The sequence below is a fragment of the Pinus tabuliformis genome, chromosome 2_2 (assembly GCF_031772625.1).
Source record: "Pinus tabuliformis cultivar Carrire ecotype Pingquan chromosome 2_2, CPIR1, whole genome shotgun sequence".
Lineage (NCBI taxonomy): Eukaryota > Viridiplantae > Streptophyta > Pinopsida > Pinales > Pinaceae > Pinus > Pinus tabuliformis.
The window spans coordinates 139,882,454-139,904,641 of NC_142300.1; positions in this window are offsets into that span (position 1 = coordinate 139,882,454).

The following is a 22,188-nucleotide window of genomic DNA, read 5'->3' on the forward strand; positions in this document are numbered from 1 at the left end:
TCTTGAACATGACACTTCCATTCCGTGCCTGAGTCGGGTTGGGTTGTTTCATTCACCGGTCACATCACCATGGTCACACCATACCATCCACATTTGGGGTAAATGCTACCAATCCATCACATAAGTGTCGCCGACATGTTCAAGAGAAGTTATCCAGAGAAGTCACCCGTGTCCCATCCACTACCATACATTATACTTCATTCTTTCATGACCACCATCCTGAACCATATATCATCAGATCGTTTTCACCTCCATCAAAATCATTTGCTCCGTTCCGTGTCATTGATGTGGGATTCATTAAGGCCCTCCTTTGACGGATCGCTTCTTGTCGACATCAGCTCATTATCCAAGAAGTTGATCTAGGAACAACCCCTTCAGTACTTTGAAGCTTGCATGCCTCAATGGAAAGTTTCTCACTTTCGGCGACAGGTATACATCAATGACCTTCGACCGAAAGATTTTGCGTGGTGTTCAATGCCAAGTCCTTTATTCACACCACGTGAATTGTACTGCAATACCTTGAGGGTCATCATCATTATTGGTGATTCCTCTCGCGCTTGTTAACAGTTTACATCATTGACTGGTAATCAAGCGATGTCTTTCCATGTTCGAATTCAAAACATTCTCACATGGATCAACTTGTACTTCGAGTGAAGATCGGACGAGATTGAAGACCCCAGATCTAGTTTCATCCATCTGGGCTGCGATATATATTCAGGAAAATAAAGACATTGAAATGTACAACATTGCAGCACATATAATCATCCTACCAAAAGGATGATGCCTCTATTAGAATCATCAGTCTACCATCAGACAATTGTCTGTCCTATGTACATGAAAATGAATTTATAAAGCTGAGCATGGGAATGCCCACCTCAGCTAGATCATGAAAACAATATGAAGATAATGTATTGTATTGTATCTTATTACAGGTCTCCTCCCAGCATTGAAAGAACTTGGGATCCTCCTAATAAAGCATTTCACCTGATAAACGGCCTCATACTTTAGGGGGCAACTGTTATAGACATTTTTGTGCCTTACAGCTCTAAGCATGAAATGTCCATAAACCAAGGGATCCTAAGTCCCTAAAAGTGTTGTTCCGACCCCTAAAGGAACAAGGTCAACAAATTACAGCTTCTCCCAGAAGTTCTCCACCAGAAATTGCTCAAAATCAATCAAACCAGGATCATTTCAGCTGCACCTCTGCTAATCAGCCTTCAGATTTCTGAACCACCTCTGATATACCACTTGTCACCTAGAAAACTTGAGCTCCCTACCAAGTCTTCGGTCTTCTTGTGGAATCAGCTCCTTGATTTAGTTCACTAGCTCTGATACCAACTGTCACACCCCTACACTGGCGGTACTCTTCCAACCACACTCTAACAAGGTGCGGCACCACTGACCACTTTGTTTTCACCAATACTTATGACCGTGGACTATGCCTAACATTTGTACTTAGTTTATTTTTCATTACCAAGTATTAAGTTATCCTTTATAAATGATGAAAACCATAAACATTCATCATAACAACATTAACATGTATAAATGTACAATAGTATAAAGGGAGGGGCAACTCCCTGATGTGAATCTGCCCATATATCAATATATTTAAATTTCATGTACAGATTAAATCTTGGAGGAAACCCCAAATTTACACTTAGCCAATTTTTCAACTTTCAACAAACTTGATTTCCCAGCTCGTCGACAAGTATGAATGGTCGTCCCACGTTCTTCCCAACTCTTCGTTCACCCATGAACGCGTTTGTTCAGCTCATCGTGCTGTTTGCCCAACTTGGGCACCCACCCATGTCATCATGCAAGCCTACTTGGCACGTCCACACATTGGTTACATTTGTTCGCAACCCGTCACACTTCTCCACCCAGCTCATTCACCATTCATTCAACAAACACCCTCACTGTGTTACCCTGCTTGACATTATCGTTCATCCCAACTCTGCCTTTGTTCGGTGGGTACACACGCACTCGTGTTGCCTCTCACACGAACTCCCATTCACAATTTCAACCTCCCTTTGTTCGGTGGGCCACATGTAGTACCACCTGCACAAACTCTCGTTCATGACCTCCAGTTCACCCACACTTCATTTAGCAGATGCCCTCACAGAGTCACCTGGTACGCCCGTCGTTCAACCTTGCATGAACGCCCTATCCGATTCGCCCATCATTCTGCCCTGCACAAACACCCTATCCATTTTTCCTGTCATTCAGCCCTACATGAACACCCTATCCAGTTTGCCTGTCATTCAACCTTGCACCAATGCCTTGAACAGTTTCCACGAAATGCTACGATTCGACCTGCCCATTGTGCATGCACATCTACATGGTGAACTGCACCTCCACCGCAGACTTAGCTCGCACTTCCAACTCATCCAAGTTCAATGATCGAATTCCTCATCTCCAACTCATCCTTCTCCTATTCATATCCATCGCACTTTGAGTGGGGCGCCCAGGCCGACCCATCAACTCATCCGCCCATCGTTCAGCCGACCCACCATTCGACACTCCAACTCATCAGCCCTTCACCAACTTGGCTGTCGGCCTGCCCAGGATGGCCCACCCGTGTGGTGGTTCACCCGTCAGCTCACCTAGGACCACCCACACAACATATAAACATACCACCCAAAACACTTCACATTTTCTCCATTTCACCTCATGATTTGTCCCACTACATCGCAACTCATCTAACCGCCTACGCGACCAAACGTCGTGCAGCTCTTAGGCCTTACAGAAACGAAGGGACAAGGGAGAGCCGAAAAAATAAGCTGCATGAACATGCACAAAGCCCACCCTGGGTCATAACTTACCATTTTTGATATGGGCTCTTGTGCTCAGGCGTGCCTTGACGCTGAACGATCTGACCGAACGAGTTTACATGGACACCCTCGCCTGACCCGCCCGAACAAGTTTACACGGATGTCCTCGCCCGACCCGCTCAAACACGTTTACACGGACATGCTCAAATGACTTTCACAAATGAGTTTACACAGATGCGCACAAACGACCCACCTGAATGAGTTGACATGGACGCCCTCAAACGACCCACTCGAATGAGTTTACATGGGTGCCCACATGACCAAAATGAAGGGACAAGGGATAGCTAAGAAAGCAAGCTGCAAGAACATGCACAAATCCCACCCTGAGTCACAACTTAGCATTTTTGATATTGGCTCATGTGCCTGGGTGCGCCCTCACACTAAACGACCCGACAGAACGAGTTTACATGGATGCCCTCGACCGACTCTATCGAACAAGTTTACACAGATGCCCTCGCCCGACCCACCCGAATGAGTTTACGCAGATGCCCTAATACGACCTACCCGAACGAGTTTACACAGATTCCCTCAAATGACCCACCTGAACGAATTTACACGAATGCCCTCAAACGACCCACCCGAATGAGTTTACACGGATGCCCTCAAACGACCTGCCTGAATGACCCACCCAAATGAGTTGACACAGATGCCCTCAAACAACCCACCCAAATAAATTTACATGGGCACCCACACGACCGAAATGAAGGGACAAGCAAGAGTCAAGCAAACGAGCTGCACGAATGTGCATAGTGCCCACCTCGAGTCACAACTTAGCATTTTTTATACGAGCTCGTGTGCCCCGGCATGCCCTCACACTGAATGACCCAACCAAATGAGTTTACACAGACACCCTCGCTCAACCCATCCGAATGATTTTACATGGATTCCCTCGCTTGACCCACTCGAACAAGTTTACACAGATTCCCTCACCTGACCCACTCAAACAAGTTTACACAGACACCCTCAAACGACCCGCCTGAACAAGTTTACATGGACACCCTCAAACGACCCGCCTATTATAGACATTTTTGGGCACTGCAATCAAACATGTCCATAAACCAAGGACTCCTAAGTCCCTAAAAGTGTTGTTCCATCCCCTAAAAGAACAAGGTCATCTGATTACATCATCTCCCAGAAGTTCTCCATGAAAAACTACTCAGAACTAGTCAAAGCTGGACCATCTCACCTGCTCCATGGTCAAAGTGTGATGCATCCCACCTAAATGCACACAGGAGGTGCGATGCATACTGAAAAGCCCTTCTATGGGGTGCAATGGGCGAGAGTGGACAAATGGCAGAGTCAATTTGCGAGGTGGATGATCATGGAATCTTCCAGAAGCTTCTCCTGTGACACTTGTCTCTCTGAATTCTCCCAGGGATGAGTAAGAGATCATCAATCTCCAAGTGGAATCAAGAACTATCAGAGAGAGGACACTAATCAAATATCAGAAGCTAACTCACCTCCCTACAATCATCTATATATGGATCCCTCATCCCAGAGATCCAGAGGCTTGGAATTTTGTATCTTGTAAGAAAGTGCTGCTGGTTTCTTGGTGTAACATCATAGTGTTGGATGATCTAAGCTTTTCATGAGGTGAAGAAGGGCTTTCTTGCTGAGAGGATGATGCTGGGTCAGAATAATTGTTTGTAATACTCTTTGCTATTCTTGATATTAATAAAGCTATTTAATTTTTCCTCCACATTCTTGTATGATTGATGATATATGCATTTGTGTGGTCAATATATATTTGGTCCTATATTGTTTGTGATAGTAGATCTCTGTTCTTGGATAGTGTTATGCTACTTTGATTTCACGGGTGCTCTTTGAAGCTGGGTAGATGAGGAAGCGAGTGGCAAAGATGTATTAGAAGGGAGAGGAATCAAGCAAGGAACCAAGTGCAAGACAGAGGTTGGTCTCCTTTTTTTCCCTCTTATCTACTTCTCATAAAGGAAAATGAAAGTAGTTTTATTTTGTTTGTTTCTAAGATAGCTACCAGTCTTAGTGGGACTAGCAGCTCTGCATAGACACTAGATTTCCCGATAACAAAATGGCGACTCCGCTAGGGAGCGAATAGCTTGTTTTCTTTTCCATACTTGTTTGTTTTATAAACTTACAGACGGAGCCTGAAGTCAAGCCAGCAAGCCTTCGAACTGCATTTGCTATGCAAGTGAAAAGTAGATTAATGTTGCTTCAATCTATCTCCAGGTTTTGTTTATAAACTAAAAAATTGATTTGTAAACATCCTAATTACCCTTGTGGTGGCTCTAGTAACCTCCTTAGATATACCCCTGTGATTTATTTATTGATTATCACTTACTCGGCCTAAATCCCTGAACTGTGCTGCAAACTGTGATCAAGAACTGGATCAAAAGTCTTGCACTGTACCATCGCACCCTCTCTTCAAAGATATCAGTATGCATCGCACTTCCCGTGTGATGTAAGTGGGATGCATACTAGAATCCCTGTGTAATAGGTGCAATGGTCATAGAAGGTTAATTTTGCCTCCAGACTTTTGGTTTTTCTTCACTTTTTTCAGCTCTATTCAGGAGTTTTGCTGTCTGTAGTCAGTATACCTCTGTATAAACCCCCTTCCTTTCCATTATTCTGCAAAGAACTATAAATGTTTTTATGTATTGTGAGCCATATTCAGTTCTCTTTTACAAAGAAGTAGCGTAATTGAACTGTCGTTTCTTGATTTGGAAGTGTCGCAAGTGTCATTTTCAATCATAGAAGAGAATCTGATTGTTCTTGATAGTCGATTACACTGTTACTCTTGTATTTGATTTGAATTAGTAGTTTTTCAAGTGTTGAAAGAAAGTTTTCAATTCCAAATCGCAAAGTGTCGTCATTGTCTTCATTTTGTCTTGAAAAGAAGCTTGTTAGTAATGTCACTTTGAAAAATAATTCATATTTGTGCTTAGCTTTCTTTTTATCATTCACACATTAAGAAGGCTGAAAACAAATACATGCATGTGCATTTACATTTAGACTATTTGTTGGTTTGGTTTAGGACAATGCATATAGTGTGTTGTGGAGGTAAATCCTCTCTACGGACAGAGATGATCCCTACTAGCCCAGACCGGGTCTAGCAACAATCACACAATTCTATCACGCAAGTTCCTAATTGCAAATAAAAAGTAGATGGTGAGAACCTACTTGGATTCCAATGCTATTGTTCGTCGAAGAGATGTCACCCTTGTTCCTTTGCCTTGGCCGGTCACGATCCCCACGATCTCCGTGATTAGACACCTGCACATGCAAAGAACAACACGAAAACAAGCATAAAATCTAGTAGATGCAATTATATATCAGTCAGAAAAGATATAAATCAACATCAAACATAAAACAATGAGAGTGGAACCATAATGATAGTCATCTATTATTAATAAATAACAGAGAAGAATACAACCAATGTTCTGACGTCAAATCCTTCTCAAGAGGGTCCAGCCAGCAAGTCTCTTAAGAATTCACCCTTGGAGGTAGATCTCCCAAGAAAAAAACTCTCTCTCACAAAAGTTTACACAAGAAAGAAACACTTCACAACCTTCCTTAAGCTCTCTAGCAATCCCACACTTGTCACACCAACTACCTATCAAGATCACACACTAGCAGCAACACTCCAAGCACTATCAATTCCAAACTAGCTGCTCATGGCAATGGTAGAGGCTTAAATAAGAGAAGGAGTCTCCATGAATGGTGGGAGGATGAGCTTATCTCCAAGGAAGGTGGCTCAAATGACGAAATAGACATGCCAGAGAAAGGAGGGCGACATTTACAAGGCCAACAACCAGGTCTGGAGTCATCTGGAAGGCCGGCTGTTAGAACAAACTCGCCCAAATTGGATCAGTGCGGGTCCATAACTGCACTAGAGCGCTGAAATCGCAGCTGAATAACAAAGAAGGTCATGTCAGCATGATCAGATATGAATAACAGATGCGCTGTATGATGAAATTCGACCAGCGCGGGAAACACGTGTACTTCCGCGCTGGCAGCGCATTCCGTCTGTTATGGAGCGCCCATCAGCACATTTATTTTGACAACAGTCGCGATGATAGCAAAAACTTTGGCAAAGTGGGTCATTTGGCAATATTAGAGAGCATGAGCATGGATGAATTGGACTCATGACACAGTAGGAAGACTGACAGGGAGACAGTGAAAAATTACTGTGTAACAGATGCCCCCTAAAGCATGAAGCCCGAGAGAGTGGGAGGGGTGAAATGCTTTACGAAACTGGCTGAACTGGAACACCACCAGGAAGAACCTACACGTATGTACAACTGATATCTCTGATAATAAATGACATGTAGTCCAGGCATGGGCGCAACCATCCAAAAGACATACGAAGGAGGTCCGTGGTATGGACACAGCCACCCAGCTAAAGAGACCATGATGATAATAAAGGTATGGTCACAGCCATCCATGAAGACTCAGGTATGGGCACAGCCATCCATCAATGAGTCATGTAATGATCATAAGAATCCACAAAATCGCAACCTGGATTGCAATAAACAAAATCCAGGGTCTTGCACTCCATCTCGACCCGAACAAAGTACAAGTTCAGGCATGCGAATACATGAGTTGAAGTCGAACATGCAAGAACATCGTCTGATTACTAGTCAATGATGAAAACTGTTAATAGACGTGAGAGGTACCACCAATAATGACAATGGCCCTCAAGGTACTATAGGTACAATCTGCGGCGTGCGAACAGGTGAGCTGCCGTCGAACACCCGCAGAATCATTCGATCGGAGGCCATTGATGAAAACCTCTCGTTGAACACGAAGAACCTGCCATTGAGGCATGCAGGCTCCAAGGCACCGGAAGGGAGTCTCTAGATCAACTTCCTGGATAATGAGCTGAAGTCGACAGGAAGTGACCTTGATCAAAGGTGGGCCATAGTGTTTCCCACATCAGTGACATGAGACAGAGGAAGGATGTTGTGGTGAATCAAAATTATGTGAGGTATCAAAGGGGGTTGTACTGTTGCAGAGGTCAACTTCTCTTGAACATATCGGCGGCACGACAGTGGACTTGGTAGTATCTGACATCAAATGAGCAGAGGTCATGGTGACAAGGCAACGAGAAGATGAAAAGTCAAACAGGATAACCCAAACCCACGGAGGCCAGTGTAAAACAAGATGAGAGACTCCCACCTAGACATGAATGCAGTCAAGTGCCATGTTCAAGAGCGACATACTGCCGTCACGACAATAATTATGGATCCATTTTCCCCACCATTTCTGGCGAGTACCTCGATTATTTTTTTATGACAAGCTTGACGGGGATAGCATATGCTTGGAAGGCGTCATTTTGACAGAATCTGATGTCACTGAGTTTTAACGAGTCTGACAAAGGAAGAACTTGGCATCTTTTCCTGTTTAGAGAGTCTGAAAAGGCAGCAAAAAAGAAAACTCCAGGGGGGTCCTTTTTCGTAAAGTTGTGTCTCTCGAGCCCAAAAAAGTAGAAAACAATGCTCGAAAGAATCGCCCGACCAGTATGATCGAGGAGTACTTTTCGTAAGTAGTGACTTCGACCCGAAAAAGTAGAAAAGCAGTCAAAGTACGTTGTTTTGGATCCAATAACGAGTTCGAAACGACAAAAACCCGGTAATCTTTTTAGTTTAAACGGTCGAAAAAAGAGCTTTAAAGGCGACCACCTCTCGTTCCTTTTAACAAGCCGAGAGGGGGACTCGGCTATCTTTTCTTATTTCACGTAGACAAAGAGCTTAAAGACGATGTTCTGAGACCAAGTGCGTATAGAACCGTCGTAATTCCACCAACATGAGAATCTGCACAAGAATCACCACACGCGTAAACTTGTTCGAGATAATATGGACCACACACATAAAAACATAGCAGAACTATATTGGCACCAAGCACATGGTAAAAATCATCACAAAAAACCCACATTTATGAAAAATAATACTTAATTATGAAATTTTTCCATAAATAGAGGGGTAAAAAAAGTTTTTTACCATTGTTACCATTTGGAGCTTTGAAGGACGTCTTGGAGCTGTGAGGTTGACGAGCCGAATTCCAGTCCGTACGCACATCAACCATCTTGCAGTCTGTTCCAGGTAGGTTCACCCTCCTCTATGCTCCATTTTGAAGTATTTTAGCCGCATTTTAACGGTGGGAAGTGCTGGTCTGGGCGGGTTTTTTTAAACTCAATTCGCCCTCGGTCAGCGCGGATTTCCTTATCGGGTCCGCGCTGATCGAAAAAGATTTACACAGACCACCCCTGGATCAACGCGGAAGAGTGATGTACTTCCGCGCTGACCCAGGAAAAATATCAAAGGGTGCCATTATCAGCGCGACTGTTTTAAAAACAGTCGCACTGACACCGCGCAACAAGTTTTTTAACAAATTTAACGTATGAAACTTTATAGACAGGGCCCTAATGAATTTTTGTGATCATGCAAGGTAAAATGGCGTTCGTTTGGCAGGAGAGAGCTCATGATAATGAGTACATAGCGTCATTTGCTGATGCTGGGTGCCGTAATGCAATGCGGGCGTGCAGGTTGCTCAAATTCTTCCTAACTCCGCGCCTGCGAGCATAGCCTGACCTTCTTGAATTCTTGATCAGAGCCTGGAATCCCACTGATGGGAAATTCATGATCCGAGGCCAAGATATTGAGTTTGACTATATAGATATCTATTTTTTGACTGGGTTATCACGTCGAGGTGAGATGCCCATCCTGGAGGGGCAGCGACCTGGTGGTGATACTCTGGATATGCTGATGGCCCAGGTGTGCCCACAGGCACGCAAGATGCGGAGTGGGAAAGTAGCTATTCCTACGGTGGAGGACATCGTCCTTCGAACCATACTCTTCATGGTGACTCGGGCAGCGGGCTCCTTGGCCAATCATGAGGCCTCGAAGGCCCATCTTCGATTGGCTCTCGAATGTTTAAATCCCACTATATTCAACTGGGCAGCAGCAGTAACAACCAGTATGAAGAGACAGCTGACCAACTGCTGACGTGGTGAGTCGAAGCAGTTTGGCTATGGGTCGATTTTAGTCCCGCTCATGCTGGAGCGGGTACCGGCATTACAGCTATAGGACATGGTCGTGGATCCACCTAGAGGCCCCCGAGAGACGAGGGCCACACGATGGGGCCATGTCATGCCACGAGGAGGTGGCGGCCGACTAGTGGCATGGGGAGTATACTTCCGAGAGTGGCTGGATCAGTAGACTATTTTTGTGGAGGACTGGCAATATGCTGGCATAGACTTCCGTGGAGACCCAGACATGCCGCTGCCTGCTGGAGAGTAGTGGGACGATGGTGGTAAGCCACTTAATCTCTTTTTGATTTTTTTTTTGTAATGTTTTTGATTTTTCATGTACATGTCTTAATGATGAGTGCTATGGTATGCAGATGTAGGACCGATGAGACCCCTTGGTTTGGCCCCAGAGGCGCAGAGGGATGCACATGGCATTGGAGCTATGGCCTTGGTTCCTTCGGCAGTTGATACGATGGAGACCGTGATACGGAACCTCGAGGGCTTACTATCAGGGATTCCAGATTACCAGGGGATAGAGGAGGTTCCCATAGCATCTCAGATCCATACAGTGGGGGTAGAACCTAAGATGCACTGCCTTTTGAGGTGGGTGGCACGAGCGGTTGTAGATTATAGAGAGCATAATCCACCCCAGTAGACATCTTGGTCTTTATTTCCTACTGATGGTTTTTTTGAGAGACATGTGTCTCAGATGTATCGAGAACACGGGCCTTATCTAGACATATACACTTATTTTTTGAGCACCTTGGTGCGCCATACGATATATATATACATATTCCTATGGTTTATTATTGTGCTTTTATGTGCTTTCTTGTATGATGTTTTGATTATAAATTACGCAAATGTCTATCTAATACATGATTAGCCAATGCATCAGATAATGTGTTTAATCGTCGTGGAATATGCTGATATGTGATAAAGTCAAAATTCCTTTCTAACAATTTAACACGTAAGTACAACCTTAAAATGTGACGGTCTCTGACTGAATATCGCCCATTGAGCTGATGGACGACAAGTTGAGAGTCTAGGTTAACAACCAATGTACGAATATTGATATTAATCGCCTCGGCTAATAATTCAATAACAGCACTGTATTCAGTGACATTGTTTGTAGTACAACCTAAACACACACCTTGAAGATCTATCAACTCACCGTGAGGATCGTAGATCACCCACGCCGTAGAGGACAAATTGCGAGTGCTGCGGCAGGCACCATCAGCGAAACCAATATAAGGTGCACCCGGCATCTGCACAAGAAGCAGAAACACAATAAGGAGCAATCACGCTTTTCACACCAAGCCAAAAAACATGAAAACATACACACACACACACTTGCTAAGACACATGCATGTATAAATTGAAGCGCATGAATCATGCATAGTACTTTTTCAAGTACAACCCATTGCGGGGCTTATCAAGAGGATTACCTTCGTAGTCAACTAGCTCGTATGCCCCTTTTTGCAACACTCTCTTTACAATATAAGGGCCTAGCCACATGGGCTCGAGTTTGCCTGCCCCCAGCTTGTCAGTTGCTTGGTCGTATAGCACGACTAGATCTCCCTCAACAAAGGAACGAGGATGACGGATGCCCTCTCGGGAGACAATAAACCCGAGCAGTCAGCCTGATTCAATGCAGAAGACACATTTATGAGGATTAAGCCTGATATGGTAGTGTCGACAGCGAAGAAAAATTTCGCGAAGATGGGAGGGATGGTCTTGACGCTTGGCTGAATGAGGTGGAAGATCATCCAGATACGGCTATACAATGTGACGAATGTCATGAAAGGCATAGGACATTGCACGTTGGAAGGTAGCGCCGACATTATTTAAACCGAAAGGGAGCTTCTTATAGGCAAAAGTTCCCCAAGGACATATAAAAGTGGTCTTACGTTGATCAGCGGGTGCAATATTGATCTGGTTATATCCAGAAAAACCGTCCATAAACGAGTAGATTTCGCTTCCTGCACACTCATCAATAAGCTGATCGATGAAAGGTGTGGGGAAGTTATCCTTAGTACAGGCTCGGTTAATGTCACGATAATCAACACAGACTCGAATAGTACCTTGCTTTTTATTCACAGGGACTATATTAGAAACCCAATCTGTGAGTGGAATGGGGTAAATGAAACCAGCCTTGAGAAGCTTTTCGACTTCTGCTTTAATGGTTGCGGCCTTTCGGGGGTGCACAGGGCATAGGCGTTGACGAACAGGCTTAGCACCTGGATACATAGGTATCTCGTGCACCACTATGTTAGGGTCGATGCCAGGCATCTCTTCATAGTACCAAGCGAAGACATCACGAAATTCGCGAAATAGATCGGTGTAAAGTTGAACTTCCTCTGGAGTGCAAGTGACTCCAATATGAATGTGCTCGACAATCACTGGTTTGACAGAGATGTCGATGGGTTGGGTCTGCGTAATTTTTCCCATATTTCCCTCAGAAGACACTTGGTAAATTTGAATAGGTGTTTGAAGAGGTTGGAATGGGATACACGAAGCAAACCGTTCGAGACATGCGATCATTTCCTGATGGGTAGGGAGAAACGAGGAACGGTGGTGATGATCGGACCAAGGGGGCTCCTCAAGGGACATGGTTTCTATGATGGCTTCATCGGAAGGAAATATTTCCTTTAATGGATCCGAAGTAGCATCATCTCCAAGCCAAGGGAAATGAACATATGAATCGGGAACACCGCTCGGAAGAGCAGGTTCGGGAGGGGGAGCCGATGCAGCAATGATTTCGACGTAGTTGAGCTCGACAGGACTCAATGGCATCATATCACCCCAGGATTCTATCTGATTAGCGGGAGGAAGGACCCACGGATCAGAACGCATGGAAATCATGTTAATAGGGGCGAGATTCGGAGGTGGGAGTGGAAAGACACCCATTAGGGCGGGATCCTTAAAGAGCCCAGCTCCCACACTCTCGAATGATTTGGAGGTATGCTCCACGAAAGGCACATTACCTTCAGAAGAAGAGGTGAAGAAGGAGAGCTGGTCCACTGTGACAATCTTCCCCTGATGAGGGAAATGAATGACACGGAAAAGGGAGGAGGCCACGGCTTGCATGGCGTGTGTCCAGCTACGTCCGAGGAGGCGGTTGTAGGTAAGATTAGCATCCGCAACTTTGACCTCCACTTCTACCGTCTTCCCTTCCAAGGAGATGGGCAAGCGTTGGAGGATACCGTAAGGATGGGACTCTCTTCCATCAAAGGCTTCTAACGTCGTAGGAGACTGGCTCAATGTTGGAGAACCAATAGCTTTCCAGCAAGCAACAGACATGATGCAAGTTGAGGCACCTTCATCAATGACTGTACGATGAATCATTTTACCATTGATGATGACCTGTATAAGGAAAGCGATTTGGTGAGGCAGTCTCGGCGTATAGCCCTCGAGATCAAAAGAAATCAGATCCGAGTCAGTCGGGTCTATGCCACCGATGGCCGATAGCAAGGACTTCCTCTGGGAGGGGTAGCTCTGGAGGACTTCTAGAGCGGACATAGCAGACGGAGCCTAGGCTAAGTCCTCAACAATGCTGTAGTGCTGAGCAGCACGAGCATTCGGGTTGTAAGAAGACTTCCAGAGTACACCTTTTGGAGGGGGTCGGATCGTCGTCTTAGTGCTAGGTCTTTCGATGTGGAGAGGACCAGAACTGGACGGAGGAGCGCTGGAGGGGACCTCCAGCTCTTTCCCGGCATGAGATGGATATTCTTTTGCTCGAGTAGTGACATGGATGGGAATCGTCCCAGCCATGAAGACTTGAGAGCCGAATGAAGAAGAGGGTTGCGATGGATCTGCCACCATTTGAGTTTGCTGGGAAGGGAAAGGTTCTTTAAGCACAACAGGAGTCCCAGGAGCACCTTTCAATAATCGACTAACTTCAGACTGCCTAGGGCAGTCTTTAGTGTAGTGATCCTCATCACAAATGAGACAAGGATACTTAGGTTTACGTTTGGCTCCTTCCTTGGGTGGAGGTTTAGGGGAGTCCTATTTGGGCTGTTCGGATTTATTCTTGGCTTTCCCTTTCTTTTTCCCTTTCGAGGACTTCTCTGCCGTGGTGGACTGAATGGCGTTTACCTCAGAGGTACTTCCAGAACTAGATTGACCCTGAGAAGTGTTTCCATTAGAAGCATTCTATTTTTGCTTCCCAGGGTTTGCGGATGACTTCTTTGAAGACGTGTTTACAGAGCCAATAACTCCATCAACAGATGGTTTGGGTGGAGCTTTGGATGTTCTGGGTCTCGGGGCATCTGGAAAATAATCATATAAAGTACCCGACTAAGAATATACCAAGTCGAGGTACTGAGCATGCGCGATAGCTTTCTCTTCAGTTACACAAGCTCCCATAGCAATGTCTCACGCGATTGCAGGGACAAAGGAATTCGTAAACCAATCGGTTAGGATGTGATCAGGAATCCAAAATTTGATCAAGCGACGATGCCATCTCCATTCATGTATATGATCGGATATATGCGTGGTTGTGTCCTGTTTGAGAGACGTAAGGAGATGTGTCCCTATCTCATACCGAATGGGTAACTGAAAATGAGTTAGGAATGCCATAGCCAGTGAGTTGAAATCTTGAAATGTTCCGTGATTCAACTCAATATACCACTTAGCGGCCGAGCCGATGAGAGTCCTTTGGAAGAGGCGGAGCCGGATGGAGTCATCAAGCCATGAGTTGGATGAGCACCAAAGGTGATAGGTCATGACATGGGCTTGAGGATCTTCACCAGCTTTGCCATCGAATTTTGGGCAATCACTAGGTATTTTAGTTGGAACTGGTGGCCAATATGGATTATGAAGAATGGGATCATTCGTCAACTTGGACACATCTAGAAGTTCCAACGTCGCTAATAAAGGCAACTAAGGATTAAAGGACATTTGTGGCTATGGAAGAGGGGTAGTACCAAGGTTCCAACCAGGTGATGGTTGCCCCCATGGACTTTGTCCGGATGGGCCCGACCCATAAGGGTTCTGCCCATAGGGACTTTGCCCATAGGGGTTCTGTCCATAAGGATTCTGTCCATATGGATTATGTCCATAAGCAGACAGTTGACCCTGGGTCTGCCCCCCAGCACCCCATGGACTAGCAACTTGACCTGCAGGTGCAACGTACTGTTGTTGATAATTCTGGTAAGGAGTGACCTGCATTTGTTGATGATTTTGATAAGGGATAAATTGAGTTTGCCCCTGGGGTTGCTGGTAGCCATACGTCTGCTGAGCTCCATACTGAGCCTGGTAAGAAGGCTGAGGTCGTGGCCCACCTTGCATTTGATAACCAATTTGAGTCTGGGGCCCAGAAGGATGTCCTTGAACAGGTTGAGCTTGGACCATCTGGCTGGAAGGTTGGCCTGGTTGGGTTTGGGACGGACCTGTTTGCCCAAAAGGATGTGCTTGCTGGGTACCAGGTTGTCCTTGAGAAACCAAGGGTTGTCCTTGCGGAACAGATGGTTGAGCGAGCTGGACGGCTGGTTGACCTTGAGGTTGGATAGCCTGTCCAGAAGGATGACTAAGCTGGGCAGTGGGTTGGCCTTGCTGTGCAGAAAGCTGACCCGCTTGCCCAGAAGGATGACTAGGCTGAGCAATGGGTTGGCCCTGCTGTATGTAAGGCTACCCCCCTTGCCCAGAAGGATACCCCTGTTGGACTGCCGGTTGACCTTGTGGAATATAAGTTTGTCCAGCTTGTCCAGAGGGATAACCCTGCTGGATACCAAGTTGGCCTTGTTGGATGTAAGGTTGTCCTGGTTGTCCAGACGGGTAACCTTGCTGGGTACCAGGTTGCCCCGGATAGCCAGAAGGTTGAGTCAGATAGGTAAAAGATGGACCGCCAGCGGCCGAAGGTTGTCCCTAATAGGGTTGTCCTTGTAGGCCCCCAGGTTGTCTTGGGTAAGACTGGCCATAATATTGCTACCCTTGGGGGGTTTGCACATAAGATGGCTAGCCTTGGTTAGGCGGTCCCTGAAGCTGTGCAGGCATTGCTTGGCCCCCATGGAAAGTGGTGGCGTTCCAAGCAACGGATAAAGGTACCGAAACCTCAACAAAAGGTTGAGTAGGCAAGGGTTGAGAAAGCTGAAGGTATTGACCAGTAGAATCATAATAAAGGAATGGACCCTGCGCATTTGGATCCTGAACAGCTTGCCCATAGGCATCATATGGCCCCCCTCCTGGGACGGGACTAGAAGAGGGTGGAGCACTTTGTGCAGGGTGGACAACTTTAGGTGAGTGTGTCGGTTGGCCGTTACTCACTTGACCGTGAGGGGGACCAGCTCCAGTCTTCAAGGTTGAAGACGTTGTAACGGCACTAACAACCGGAGTTGAATGTGCTACACAAATAGTTGGATTCATTGGAACTGAAGTGACAGGTGTAGTGTGGACTTGTGAAACAAAAGATCCTGTGGTGGGAGTGATATGGGGGTCCCACATAGTCGAAGCAGGGATCCTGGCACTTACCCTATCCCTCAACAACTGGTAGCGTGGGGGGAGCGGAGAAGTAGCTGGGATAGGAGTGTCGATATTCGACAAGATAGGTGTCTCACTCACTCTAGGAGATGTCTCATCCATGTGAGAGGTAGACATTGGAGATGAAACACCAGGGGGGGTAAAAGGAATATCGTCCTCTTCAGGCTCCCATATGGGGTTCCAATGAATTTCGTAACCTTCGTCGTCCGGAGCGCGAGAGTTGATCGGTTGGATACTCAGGATAACAGGAAGAGTATCACTTACAACCAGTACCTCAGGAGCAGCAGAGGACGGAGACCCTTGATCACTTGGAACGGGAGTCGACGGTTCAGCCAGGATGACAAACTTTAGACAAGACCTAAGGGAGTCTAACGATAAAGGACCCTACTCAAACTAATGCACACAAGATCTAACCAAGTAATGTTTATCGCGGAAAATAAATTTTAAGATGCAAGGACACAACTTGACCTTTTCATGTTTTAAGAGTCAAGAAAAGGACAAAAAGGTGACTCTAGTCGCCTTCGAATGTTTTGTGAGCCCGAAGTGCTAAACTGCTCAAGTGAGCCTTTTCTTTTAAGGAGTCTGAAAAGGATCAAAAGTGACTACTCTGGAGAGACTAGGCAAAGGGTTTACCAAACAAATCCGCAAAACTGCATATACACCTTGGCAGTCATATGAAAACCAAGGACTTCCCGTACGGCACTCAATCTTCCTGAATGCTGTGTTCGGTGCATTACGGCTTGTAAGGTGGCAGACACGGCTTCCTGTGGATAAAGGATGATAACCTAGTGGGGTCTCCCCTATATACACGACGGTACGTGGGAGCTCAAGTCCGTGCTAGACCACTATCGAGTCACAAAAGGAGGAATCACCCAACCATAGTGTGAAACAACAGTGACTGAGTTTAACGATGCTAAAGCACATCTCTAGCCTAGACCTCTAATCAGTGAGCGTTATGTTCCAATGCATTTTTAAGTTCATTCAGTTCATTTTATGGTTGATCTTTGATTAAGTTTCAATTTCTAGGTCCTACCATATGTAATCTCTCACAATTCCCTAAATGCAAGCTATATGCCAAAGAATATCATTTCATTCGATGAACACTAACTATGAGAGAGTTGAGAATTTTTCAATCAAACAAAATGACCACAAACAATCAAGAACCTCCCTAACGTAGCTAATGACAAATAAACGAAACGTTTCTTTGTTTTAAATCACTTAATCAATGAAAAGCTTCTAATTTCAATTAACTAATGCAACGCAAAAGAGATTATTCTTTTCTTTTCAATGGCAAAGTGTACTAAACAAATTTTGAGAGATAATAACAAACAAATGTGAAAAGAACCGGTTGACCCCAAACAACTGTGATCCATGTCCGGGTAGTGAGAAGTAATCGAAACAATGCAAAGACTGGTTCAATAACAATCACCTAAACAACCAAGCAAAATCAAGCAAAGAGGAAGGTTTCGCAAAACCAAAAGCAAGTAGTAAACGAACCTCTGTAAGTGAGTAACCAAGCAAAGCCGATCCAACGAAATTGGAATGATAAAACTAGGTCACAAGACACAAAAAGCAAGATCCGCTCAACAAGACTTCTCAAGAAAGTGCTTCAACCTTCAGATAATGGAAATCAAGTCATAAACCAAGTGAAAAAAGCAGGGGATAGCAAAACCAACAGGCTCAGGAGGCAGAATTGAATAAATTCAATTCTACAGGTATCAGCACGGGTGATACACAACAACAAAGCGCTGATCAAAAACCACGTGTAGCAACAAAGCGCTGTCAGCGCGGAAGTACATGGATTAACCACACTGGTTCGATTTTCAGAACCATCGCGACTGTTCAGTGTATAAACGCGATGATCACGAAGTCAGAGAAACAACTATGCGATGGCAGCGTGACTGTTTTATTATAAATCGCGCTGAAGCTAAAAAACAGGCACAATCAAGCCAAAAGCTCCCAAACCAAGGCAATCACTCTTTAAACAATCAAGGCACCTCCCAGACTGAACCAGGAAATCCAAAAACAGAGAACTAATCCCCAATCTTTGAAAAGAGAGCAAAAATCAAAACTCAAGGACAAAAGGTGAACACAAAGACAGAAGCCAGCTCCAAGCTGTTCAGTTTGTAAACCAAACCGGAGATGGACTGAAGTGGCTTTGATCTACTTCGCTAATGCAGAGCAATAGTGTTTCGAAGGCTATCTAGCCGTGCTTTAGGCTCCGTCCAAAGTTTACAAATCAAACAAAAAGGTAAAGAAACTCCCCAGCGGAGTCACCAAATTGTTGTGGAGGTAAATCCTCTCTGCAGACAGAGACGATCCCTACTAGCCCAGACCGGGTCTAGCAACAATCACACAATGCTATCACGCAAGTTCCTAATTGGAAATAAAAAGTAGATGGTGAGAACCTACTTGGATTCCAACGCTAGTGTTCGTCGAAGAGATGTCGCCCTCGTTCCTTTGCCTTGGCCGGTCACGATCCCCACGATCTCTGTGATTAGACACCTGCACATGCAAAGAACAACACGAAAACAAGCATAAAATCTAGTAGATGCGATTATATATCAGTCAGAAAAGATATAACTCAACATCAAACATAAAACAATGAGAGTGGAACCATAATCATAGTCATCTATTATTAATAAATAACAGAGAAGAATACAACCAAAGTTCTGACGTCAAATCATTCTCAAGAGGGTCCAGCCAGCAAGTCTCTTAAGCATTCACCCTTGGAGGTAGATCTCCCAAGACAAAAACTCTCTCTCACACAAGTTTACACAAGAAAGAAACACTTCACAACCTTCCTTAAGCTCTCTAGCAATCCCACACTTGTCACACCAACTACCTATCAAGATCACACACTAGCAGCAACACTCCAAGCACTATCAATTCCAAACTAGCTGCTCATGGCAATGGTAGAGGCTTAAATAGGAGAAGGAGTCTCCATGAATGGTGGGAGGATGAGCTTATCTCCAAGGAAGGTGGCTCAAATGACGAAACAGACATGCCAGAGAAAGGAGGGCGACATTTACAAGGCCAACAACCAGGTCTGGAGTCATCTGGAAGGCCGGCTGTTAGAACAAACTCGCCCAAACTGGATCAGTGCGGGTCCATAACTGCACTGGAGCGCTGACATCGCAGCTGAATAACAAAGAAGGTCATGTCAGCGCGATCAGATATGAATAACAAACGCATTTTCTGATGAAATTCGATTAGCGTGGGAAACACGTGTACTTCCGTGCTGGCAGCACATTCCGTCTGTTATGGAGTGCCCATCAGCGCGTTCATTTTGACAATAGTCGCAATGATAACAAAAAATTTGGCAAAGTGGGTCATTTGGCAATATTAGAGAGCATGAGCATGGATGAATTGGACTCATGACACAGTAGGAAGATTGACAGGGAGACAGTGACAAATAACTGTGTAACATAGTGTGTTCTCTCTGCTCTATCTTGAAAGAATATCATCTCTCTTTCTTTAGTAGCTAGGATTTTCATTGCAAAAAGAAGATTAGACGATTGTATATCATCTTAGATTGCATTTTAGGAATTGTATATCTACATCATGCAGTGAACCTGAAAGGAAAATTTCTTAAACAAGATCAACTGTAAAATAAATTTAATGAATCTAAAAACGCTTTGGAACCTAACGCACAACATTTAGAAGTCTAGGCTAGAGACGTACTCCGGCGTCATAAAGCCTGGTAACTATTGTTTTCATTGCTAGTTGGGTGATTCCTCCACTTTGAGATGACAAGTGCCAGTATGGACTTGTGCTCCCACGTACCATCGAGTATATATTGGGAAACCACAATAGGCTATATCCTTTATCCATAGGAGGCCCTGTCTGCTGCCCTATCGGTCGCAATGCACTGAACACAACATTCGGGAAGATTGACTGCCGTACCATAAAAAGTATTCTGCAGTTTTGCAATTGGTTTGGTAATCCCTCTGTCTAGACTTCCAGAGTAGTCTCTTTCATTCCTTTTCAGACTCCTTAAAGGAAAAGGTCCATCTAAGCACTTGTCACTTCAAGCTCATTAAAAATCAAAGGCGACTAGAGTCATCTTTTGTTTTTTCTCGGCTCTTAAAAATTGGAAAAACAAGTTGTGTCAAAGCATCTAAAATTTATTTTAATTGGAATAAATGTCACCTTTCCTACATTGGTCTTAGGTTGAGAAAAACGGATTCCACCAACCAAGGATTTCCCCTTGGAGGAAATCCTAGTCCTTTCTCCTCTTGCGGAGATGTTGGTGCACCCCATATGGCTACATTGTCGCTTCTAGGATTGATAATTGGCCTGCCCGTATGGCTCTTCTTGACCTCTGTCGTTCAGAACACTGTGATTCCTGAGCAATCAAGTCAGAAACTAGACGATACCAAAGCTACCCCCCAACCTTCTACTTCGTCTGATTCTCCCTCTCCTCCTTCCTCTTCGCTTGATGGAGCTGGTAAAGCCAGAAATCAAGTAACTAAGAAGGAGAAGAAGGGGAAGGAGAAGAAAGAGAAGAAGAAGAAGGAGCCAAAGGTGAAAAGGGGAAGCTAGGCATCATCTAGTGAAAATCCACACACTGCACGGTCAAAGCCTAAATCTCCATGTGTCATTTGCAAAGGAGATCACTATCATAGAGATTGTCCTTGCATCCATCGGATCTTAAGGGACTAGTCTCCTGATTTTCACAATCTGGTGTCAACAACCTCTGATGATCATGTTGAAAGTACATCGTCAACTAGTGAAAGCGAAATGTCGAGACAGAAAAGGAAAAGTAAATTCCCTTGTAAACTGTGTGAAGGTGATCACGCCGTCCACTGTTGTCCCTTCCTAGACGAGGCTAAAAGAGTTTTGGACAACCATCCGATTTCACCATTATGGCTTCCTCCTGAATATAATAAACTCTTGCCAAGTCCATCACTAGTTGAAAATCTGACTGACACGCCATTGTGGTCGGTCGAAGCGTCTATCATTGAAGATAAACCATTTGAATTCACACCAGACAAAAGTCAAAAGGTCGAGGCAGCAGTTGACCCGGTCTTGCCTTCAGAAGGTCCATTTTCAGATGATAAAGTCACCGGAGAGAACAAGAACGACACCGTTCAAGTTCTCTTCGTAAAAACAGACTCCGATGAACATGGGGGCAGTCTACCCATTCCTTTACCACAGGAAGGAAGTTCGTCAGAGTCATATCTGGCCGTCTATTCGGTCCCACCTCCAAGCAACCTAGTTGTTTCCTTCGATTGGAATCTACTAGGTAGATCCCATTTACTGGCTTGTGTACCATTTCGAATCATTGCACAAATATACAGAATGGTCATGGCTGGTACCATCATAGATGAAGGGCTTCTGTGAGTATCCTTTCCTCAACTACTTGGAAAGCGCTTGGTTTGCCCTCGCTTTTGCCTGAGATGAGAAATCTAACAGGCTTTGACAAAGGAACCAGTCGACCGTTAGGGATCCTTCCTAATGTGCCAATAAAATTAAGAAGGAAAACCTTTCACATGAACGTAATGGTAGTCCAAGGACCCCTATATTATAATCTACTCCTGGGATGCGACTATATTCATTGCATGGGAGCCATTGTCTCCTCGCTCTTTAGAGTAATGTGTTTTCCGCATGAAGGAAGAGTGGTCAAGCTCATAGACCAACTTTCATTCCGTGGCTCACACATAGCAATAGTCAAATACCATCCCTGAATGGTATTTTCATGCAAGGAATGTCTCATCAATCCCCAATCCGTCCACCTGATGAGCGCGAGTGATTCGGGAGGACATGACTGAAATCTAGGGGGCATGCACCTTGGTCTATTTCAGCAAGAAAACCTTGGGTATAGGGTAGGTTTCTGCAAAGGATGTATGACTAGTTTATGAGATTAGACTAGAA